The sequence below is a fragment of the Lagopus leucura genome, unplaced genomic scaffold (assembly GCF_019238085.1).
Source record: "Lagopus leucura isolate 7727_CA_CO unplaced genomic scaffold, USGS_WTPT01 Super-Scaffold_100001, whole genome shotgun sequence".
NCBI lineage: Eukaryota > Metazoa > Chordata > Aves > Galliformes > Phasianidae > Lagopus > Lagopus leucura.
Genome location: NW_024962262.1, coordinates 92,978,938 through 92,987,571, shown reverse-complemented (window position 1 = coordinate 92,987,571; position 8,634 = coordinate 92,978,938). Strand labels below are relative to the sequence as shown.

General features: G+C 38.8%; 1 long non-coding RNA gene across 1 annotated transcript; it reads left to right on the top strand.

The window, feature by feature from the left end:
• The first annotated feature begins 3,203 nt into the window (after positions 1 to 3,203).
• LOC122178387 lies at positions 3,204 to 7,518 on the top strand. The gene is made up of 2 exons (XR_006178305.1): positions 3,204 to 3,243; positions 7,049 to 7,518. It is a non-coding gene; the product is annotated as an uncharacterized LOC122178387 (long non-coding RNA).
• The last annotated feature ends 1,116 nt before the right edge of the window (positions 7,519 to 8,634 follow it).

Here is an 8,634-nt window from a genome sequence, read left to right as displayed (position 1 = left end):
AATGATCAGCATCATCAGTTCTTTCATGTAATCTTTTAATAATTACATTGCAATATTTATTCTACTGTGTGCACTGGTATTTTTTAGACAAATTCTGTGTTCATTGTTGTTTTTTTCTGAAACTGCTGACTTGCTTATTAGAGGTGTAATTACATTTTTCTTGTGGCTTCCTCTGATGTTTGCTTCTTTATATTATTTAATTAAAAGTTGTAAAATGAATTCATTTGATCACTCTTCCTCATGTGCCATACTGTAAATCCCAACTGCTCTCTGGCTAGTAGAAGTTTGCTTAGGATGGAGATCCACCTTAGCAGAAATCACTGAACAGTAGATGTGAATCATTCACTTAAAGGAAGAAACAGCATAGTCAATTACTGATCTCTTCTTGCTCTATGTTTCTTCTGATTAAATTTTCCAAAATGTTGATACGGGTTTACAGCAAGAAAAAAGTGTTAGATGGAGGTGAATGTGCCTGTTCTTGGGTGGAAGGCAGAAGAAGAATCATGAGGTGGGGAGAGGGCAGGAGAAGAAGTGACATAGTCTGGCAACATATGACTGTTCTTGTTTAATTGTTTAGCAAGTTTTGTTTCTTGTACTAGACACTGTCATGTCAAATGCTGTAAAGAATGCTGGATTCTCATTAAGTCTCTACACAGACTTGAGGCCACCATCTCTGGGATTTTGATGGTTAGATACAGCTCTAGTGTTTTGTAGGTGCACCGTTAGCAAGTACACCAGAAGAAAGGGCTTAGAAATCAGCTTTAACTCATTTGAAGTTGTCACCTTCTAGACAGGAAAAAATAAATAAAACAAAGTGAGCCCCACACATACCACGTGACAGAGACTAATCCACCTCAAACCAAAATCAATGTTATGCTTCCTGTTATTGTGTTAGACAGAGGATTGAAAACTTGCTTTTCCAATTGATTTGTTTTCCACTGCAAAACTAATTAGGTCCTATGAAGTTCTTCCTCTACCTGCCTCCGGAGGGGAAACGATATTGGCAGCGGTGGCTCCTGTCCTTTGCTCAGGCAGCTGTGTCAATATCCCTGTTGCTTCTTTGTTTATGTTCAGGGGCGAAGGAACCCAAACTTCTACAAAGTCCTACATTCTTTCAGAATGCACTTTCGGGTTCTTACCGGCCCCTAGACATATCACATACTGTTCTTGAAAGCCAACAGAGGCAGAATGGACGTTGGGAGCACAGCTGAGTAACCTGAGTAACACATCCCTAGATCTGTTGCATGTTAAAGTATTTCACCTTTCCTAGTGATTTTCAGAGGTGCCAAATCAAAAAAAGGAATTTACCAGGAGTTTTGGAAGTGTATTATTGTGAGATATGGGATAAGTTTATTTTTAATAGTTTGAAGAAGTGAGAGGCTTGGAGGGAAACCTTCATTCAGTAAGTTTTAAGCATTAAACTTTGCTTTCTTAGTGATAGCTAGATGTGCAGATAAACATCTTTTCCTGGGGTCCTATCTGTCTGGACCACTGCTGGGAGACACTTTTAATGCCAGTTATGACCACTCAACAGTTGGATTATTTCATTTCAGCGTTAGAGTTATGAAAGAGTGAAGAGGTGTTTTACTTGAGATTCCAGCACACCATCGTATCCAAGCTGGACCCTCCTGCAGACATATCTGATCATAGAATCATAGGATGTCTTGGTTTGGAAGGGACTTTAAATATCATCAAGCTCCAACCCCCTGCCATGGGCAGAACTGCTACTCCCCATCTCTACCCAGCTTCCCAGGGCCCCATCCAATCAGGCTTGATCACCTTTATGGATGGGGCACCACAGCGTCTCTGGGCAGCCTGTGCCAATGCCTCACTGCTCTGAGTGAAGAATTTCTTCCAAACTTCTAACCTAAATCTCCCCTTTTTAGTTAAAGCCATTCCCCCTGGTTCTATCAGGACCAGACTCTGTAAAAAGTTGGTCCCTCTCCTGATACATGGTAATAGATTGATTCTGCTGAAAAAGAGCTTTCTACAGGATTACAATTACTTTCTGGCTGAATATGGTGTCTGGAAGATGGGCTGCTGAGAATAAGGGTATTGTTCCCCTGGATGGTAAGAGCTGCGTAGTGCAGTAAATGTTCCTGTTGACGTTGCCTTGCTAAAGAGCAGGTCTCAAGGTGCTGTTACAGTGAGGCAAGCTTGTGCAGCAGAGCTCCTGGTTGCTGCAGAGCATTGGTGCAATGCACTGGGAATTCCCCAGCAACTCTTCCCTATAGCAAAAAGCAGGAGAGTTTTAATAAATTAAACATGAACTACCCCAACATAATCACTGTGTTTATTGTTCTCTTGTACTTATTTTGTTTTTTTTTTTTTCCCTTCACACTGTTCTCTGCTTTTAGTTTTCAAAGGTGCTAGAAATGTTCACACTGTTGGCATGTAACAGCATCACATATTTCAGTGGCAAATCAAGAGGCATTTGGAAATGCTGGGTTGATGATCTGTATCATCTGTGCTCCCTGTTAGCTGGGAAGACCCTCTGTAGTATGGAAGGAATTGACACATGAGGAGTAGAAATAAATAGGCACAATATGTCATACCCCAGACGCAGTAAAGAAATGGGATTTTCTGAGACAAGAAATATTCATGAATTAGTTCTCTCTGAAGATTCAGGAGTTTTAAAAAAAGTTTTAAAAAGTTTTAAAATGACTTTTGAGATCCTCAGTACCTCAAAAAAAATTGAATTTGTATTTAACTTAGTATCAGATGAAGGGAGAAGGTTGTTTTCTTTCTTTTCTGATGTGTATGAATTTTTGAAGTGCTTACAGCATTTGCAGAGAGCAATTCAAGCGTAGGTAAGGCAATGATAGACTTCAATTCATCCATCCTCCCTTAGCACTACTTCTCTTCCTCTCTGTACTCCATACAGCCTTTAGATATGTGCCATCTCGTTCTTTATCTTGTATCTGCAGTGCTTTGGTTTCTAGTCACATTCCTGGCAATGTTTTTTTACTCTTGGCAACTTACTGTACAGGCCTAGCTGACATATTTTGTTGTCTCAGCTGTATTGTAACTGCTGAATCACAGCCTGAACCTCTGATTGATCACCTGAGGTGAGCCATGAGTCAGCCAGAGAAGCACAGGTGAAGGCAATTCTCCTGTGCTGCCGGAAGGGGTGGAGGCTGGCTCCACCTCTCCTAGACCTATTTAAGAGCTGGCTACGAGGGGGGAAAGATCTCTTCTGGATTTCTAATCTGCTGGAGTTTTATATGTGAGCCTAGGATACAGGTAAGCATCCTATCTTTTCTGCTTTGGTGTAATAACTATGTAGCCATGTTCCCTGGTGTTCCTCATAACTACAACATCTGTACATTCATTGTTTGTACGCTCATCTTGCTTATTATGCTTGTGACATATTTTTGTTTTTATGCATTAGGCCATCTTCATAACTTATAGATACGAGGCAAGCATTGATTTGTTTGTTTTTCTCTGTAGCGTTTTAGCACAGGGGTATTTGGAGTTACCATTCATCTCTTGGCTAAATGCTCATATTTTGCATGATGATGCCCTCTTAGCCTGAATGACCCTATGATTAGTGCTTCAGACATTCTGTGTATCTAAAGCTGTTGAACTTTCTCCAGAATTATGAATGTGGAGAAAGCAGCAGACTGTGAACTGTGGTACGGTACTACCTTAATGAGTTTTCTGAGAGTTGAAAATGAGATGTTTTGGAGACTTAATCTATCCCACTAATCTCAAGGGCCTGATAAATCAGAAGATGATTAGGAGATGCAGATACCTTCTGTACTGTGATCCATTTTTAAAGGATTAACTGGACAAATTAATGCCCCCAAGTTCCAAATACCACAGTGTGTTCTACAAGCCACATCTCTCTAGGTCTCTCTGTCAAATGCTCCTTGATATCTTCAGTGCAATTATGCATTGTATTCACTGTGTTAACAGTGGAACAAGTAAGCGAGTATGGAGTAAAATAGATTTAGTATAAGTTAAGCAGCACAGGGATTGTGTTATTGATTGCGTGAGTAATTAAATCATTAGAACAATACTTTCAAAAAGTTGGAAGTTCTAGGTAAATTGAACTTGCTGTTAAACAGCCATAAATCCACAAGTTTTAAACTCTCACCTAATCCAGTCTTCTGAAGTTTGTAGAAGAACTTTGAGCTGGTCATGCATTAGTGTGTCCAGATGGCCATGTTTAGAAGATGTCATGCATGTTGCTTGTAAACAATCTTGTCTTTTCTACGTCTTTATTCTAGAAAAGCATTATAGTTGAAGTTTTTCTCATTACCAGTACAGTGAGAGTGTGTATGGACAAGTGTCAAAACATGCTTTTCTCTATAAATTAAGTGAGTTTGCTGGTAAGGTGAAATGAATGACTTGAAAGGAAGAGCACCACCTTGTGACACCAAGAAAAATGTTGCTGAGATGGAAAGGAGAAAATTTGCATAGTTTTATCTTCTTATAGGGTTTGTAGAGCTCGGTTTTATCTCTCATTTACCTTCTCTTTTGAGACCTAATGGGGAGATTTTTCAAGTGATACAAATTCAACACATCAGCTTTAGTTCATCAATGTGAAAAGCTCTTTTTCCAATTTAATCTCAAATTTCACTTTTTTTTCTTATAGATTCACTTCAGAGAAATATTGCTGTAAAGCCTTAGCAGATTTTAAAACTGTAAATTAGACTATCAATCCTTTAAAACTGGAACATGGTTTTCTTTTACAGACTTCTTATCTCTTCATCTCTTAGAAACTGTAAGGAAGGAGAGAGATTTTGTAAGCTTTTTTTTTTTTCTAAGTAGCATGCAGAGACCCTCCTGTTTAGGCTTGTTCAGCTTTAGGAATAAGTATGCTTACAATCAGTTTGAGAGCAGACTCTTGAAGAGGAAACTGCATCCATCCCTGCACATAGCACCTGCAAGCAGATCTGCCTGCTTTTCCTACCCTCAGCTCAGAATGGACTTCTGGTGAGATTAACATTAGTTATAGCTGCTTGGACAGGGTATAGATCAGGACAGTGTAAGTCTTACTAGCACAAATTTCTTCTGACACGTTTTTGCATGTGCAGAGGCTTTGGCAAGGATCAGTTGTTCAACTATAATGTTGAATAATCCGTACAAGAATGCACAGGCACTGCCAGAAAAGTGGATGCGTGCTGTTCTCGCTCTTTCAGAGACAACAGAATTTAGAGAGTTTAGAATGTATTCTCTGGGAAATAACACTTTTAATAAATGCAAGCAGGTTAAGTATCAATAATAAACCATAGTTTTTCTTTTTTTTTTTTTCTACTAAAATGCAAACTTAAATTCAGAAGAGTAAACAGACATTTGTTAATAAGGGCATTTTATTATTATTGACTCAGACATTTATCTTCATATCAAATTAGCTTTTACCACTGAGTTTTGTTGTGCTGTTTCCATGACTGTGAGTTACTTCAGCCTTGAAAGCTGGATCTCACCTGTCTTTCAAGAAAAGCATGATTTCTGACTCGTTTATTAAAAGCCTGTTGATTTTCAAATGTATATTTTTATTTTAATGACAAATTTTTCAGCTTCAAACTAGACCAAAAGCTGACTTGGAGAATAAAAAACAAGAATCCTCTATTGGTGACATGGATTAGTGTAATTTAGCCAAAGATCTGTCAATCTTGTTCAGGGTGAGTAAGATCCCGCAGGGGGATTTGAACTACTGCAACATTCAGCAAGATTGTTATGCTGGGACAGACTGTGATCTGCCAGCATTGGGTCTCACACTAATCCTGCAATGTTAACAGGATTTGAAACTTATTTGTACCTGGTTAAGAGTGGCAGGAGTATGGATGAACAAATCTTTGAAGCAGAGTACAGTGGATTGAATATAATCCTTGGTACCGCTATTGCACAGTACCTTGTTCATTTCCTGTAGACTGAACAGGCATGTTCATGGATTATAGTCCTCTGGAAGGAAACAGGGACAAAAGTAAAAAAATACTCCTGTAGCTGTTCCCTAAATGAAGGAGGACGGCAGAACCTAGAGGTGAATTTTGCGTAAATGTGGGGGGTTTTTTTGTTTTTTTTTTTGGTTTTTTTTTTTTTGCTGCTTATGCCTGGGACAAATGTAAGGTTCCGTGATTTATCCTCACTCCTGTTTTCCTTGGTGATGTTCCCCATGTTGGGATGTGGCTGCTTGAAAGACGTGAAATGATAGCTCTTGGAAAACTACAGTCTGCTGCAGCACTTTCTTCAGAGTGAATAATCTTTTCTCTCTCCCTTCCCTCTCTTCCCTATTGTTTTGTTGGTGTTGTTTTTTTTTTTTGTTTTGTTTTTCCTCCAGAGAGAGTAAGAGAGGAACTCCTAATAGAAGGACCCATTTGTGTGTTACTGGCTAATTCATCTGTTGATAATATATATGTTAGCACTCCTTTCCATTGCGGCTGGGTTGTTCTAGATCTTTCACCTGACCACTGAAATACCCTGCATAAGAGGAAATGCTAGATATTAATTTGCTTCAGAAAAGACAAGGGGTAACTGATGTGATTGTCTTTTTTTCATGCTGTTTTGTGACTGTTTCCTCAAGTAACAGTTCTTGTTCTGATTTCATTGAAAAGAAGGGAGAACGTGGCTTGACTGAGAGATTCAACATTTGCACAACATGTGCAAATTTAGCTGATTAAAACTGTTGAATCTGGCACCCAAAAAACATTTTAAAAACACACAGACACTTTCCATCCCTCTGTCAGCAACTAAACTGCTTCTGTTTAGAGGAAAGTTGCTTGCACAGCTTAGTTTGTCTTTGGGCATTGGTCCAGTAAAATTTGTAAGCTCCTATTTGTTAAAGCAGAAAAAAAAAAATCCAAGCACGAGAGTTTGATCTGAACTTTTTGCAGAGTGAATGTTCAGGAGAGAAAGGATGCAGTTTTCAGGCTGTTTCCTTCTCCTCTTGCCCACCACTGCTTCAAACTAGAGGTTTCTAAGGTTTTCCAAGTGATTCTGCTTAGCGTTGCTCTTCAGCATTTGAATGGCAAGCCCTGGATCTATAGATACAGCTTTTGGAAATGCTGATTTTTATTTTTATTTTTTTTATTATTTTGTATAGTTGTAGGAGCATGAAGGAAAGGCTGAGACTCCCGAGAGAGGACTCTAAGCTGAGAGCCCCAGTTCAACATCAGCTTCCCTCATCCCGCAGATCACGTGTCTGATCTCCAAGCAGCTTTCTCAGCAGGCTTGGCCTGAGGTGTCCGAACTCTCCCATCAGTGGTGTAGAATCCCAGCTGGCACCCAAATTGATGCTGCTTGTTTCCTGCTGTCACCGAGAGCTAGAATGTGAAGGCAGCCATCCTCTGAGGGCAGCTCATGTCCTCAGTGTTTTTCCAGGCAGGTGCTCTGCTAATTCTGTATTGAAGACACAAACTGAGAAAATCTAATCCCAGGACACAACTATCAAATTGACTTTTATCCTTTTCTCTGCTGAATTTTGATTTTTGTCAAGCACAAATAAAATTTACTGCCAAAATATATAGTATCTGCAGAAGAGAATACAAGGGATATTCTTTAGTTTTAAAAATATTTTGTTGTTCTCTGTTTATTTTTCTTTGTTTGTAAGCTTTTACTTTCTTTTTAAAGAAACTAACAAGAAAATATAATCTTGATTGTACTCCTCCAGAGACAATTCCATTTACTTTAAATTCCCATGCTGCTGGAAACTGTTTTATTTCTAGAAAAAAAAAATCAATGAAACAGAAACAATCTTTCTGATTTCTCTACATTTTCAGGAGAACTGAAATAATAGTCTCACAGGTTACGAACGAGGACATTTTCTATCTTTTAATATTTTTGATTCTGTAATATTTATTTGTTTCCTTTAATTTTGAGTGTGTTTTTTTTCCCCCTCCTACACTTGTGCCATGCATTAGGTAAAACAACGGAGTTGTGGAATTTATAAATAATGCACAGGCTACATCTTACTCGCCCCTCTTCCACTCAAATTGTACAAGACAATCAATTACTTTCCAATAATGTTTTGCAGAAGCCATCGTAGCAAGATTCAAATCTAAATATCCCATTTGCTCAGATTATTAGGATCACAAATGTACCCGCATGTCACTGTGCTGAAAGTCCTCACAAAGATTATCTCAGCTTAATGCAGAGGTCTGTTGTGTCCAAGCCTGCTGGAGTTACCGAGAGCATCGTCTTCCTGCTGTCTTTGTTCACTGCTGCACACCTTTCTTGTAACAACAGTAGAAGCTGCTTGTTCAGACAAGGAATATTTCAATGATTCTGTTTTTTTTAGCAGCATGATTTGTGTTGCAGAAAAGCAGTGGGTAACTATGTCTGCATTTTCTACTGTGCGATTGCTACCTTTATCACTCTTCTTGGTATGTTTCTGTGTCCTGGTACACATTCAGTTATTTCTCTGTCTTCTGACAGTGGAAATCTTGGTGAACTACCAAAAGTAGCTCAGCCTCTGTGACGTGTCCCTAGTTCCAAGACATTACATATGATACCTTTTTTCTTTCTGTAACGCTTAGGTCTGTGAGGCTACAAAGTCACCAGGAGTTCTGATTGAAATGGAAGAAATGATTAGGCTTCTCTCTTACTAGGAAATGTTTATGTTTGAGTGCTGGAAGAAACTTGTAACATACAGCACCAAAAACCCATTTTTTACTTATATTGTCTAGGTGA